Source organism: Camelina sativa, chromosome 16 (genome assembly GCF_000633955.1).
Source record: "Camelina sativa cultivar DH55 chromosome 16, Cs, whole genome shotgun sequence".
Lineage (NCBI taxonomy): Eukaryota > Viridiplantae > Streptophyta > Magnoliopsida > Brassicales > Brassicaceae > Camelina > Camelina sativa.
In genome coordinates, this window is record NC_025700.1 from 2,297,065 (window position 1) to 2,297,750 (window position 686).

The 686-nt window shown below is 37.9% G+C and overlaps 1 protein-coding gene across 2 annotated transcripts in view; it reads left to right on the forward strand.

Moving 5' to 3' along the window:
* The window catches only part of LOC104753249 (F-box/LRR-repeat protein At1g06630-like), a 1,929-nt gene continuing 1,575 nt past the window's right edge, over positions 333-686 (forward strand). Inside the window, exon 1 of one of the 2 annotated variants that reach the window (XM_019237668.1) lies at positions 333-659. The gene's annotated coding sequence lies outside the window, so the exon portion shown is untranslated. The remainder of the gene's footprint in view (positions 660-686) is intronic. The other variant, XM_019237669.1, reaches the window with a different exon arrangement.

The following is a 686-nucleotide window of genomic DNA, read 5'->3' on the forward strand; positions in this document are numbered from 1 at the left end:
CCTCATTACTATCGTTAAGACTAATCACAACAGTGACCTTGCCTCTGATTCCGACATCCATGATTCTGTAGAGGCTAAAACCGAGTAGACACCGATGGTGATGCAGATGCCCGAATAGTTAATATGGGAAGTGGTGTAACATCCCGAATAGTTAATATGGTCTGGTCGATGATTGTAAAAAAAAGCGTAATGACGACTTGAAAGGGTGAGCCAGAGACATGTCTTCTTTGTATACTTTAACCGGTTTAAACCGATAAATATACTTTAACCGGTTTAAACCAATTAACAAAATTATACACTGGGAAAAGGAAAAGTCAAAAACAGTGGGGGATACAAAATATATAGATTAACCGATGCGGCGGAGACTCCATCGTTTTGCTCCTCCACACACCTAGTTGCGAGAAAGCCAGGAACCTTCGATCAATGCAATCGGGAAACTAAAAAAAGGTTGAAGCTTTAGTTTCTATACCCTATTTTAACATATTTTTTTGCTTTGTGGAAACGTCATTGTTAATTGCACTTATTTGGGGATGGGTGATCTTCTCTGACCTCTGTTCTCCATGATTGCTTCTTACAAGAGCGCCCAAAGTTTTTTCCTTTTTTGGAGCTTCCTAGTGTTCAAATATCCCCATTAATTCAAAAGTTTCAAACGGGGAAAAGTGTTTTTTTTTTTTTTTTTTTTTTTT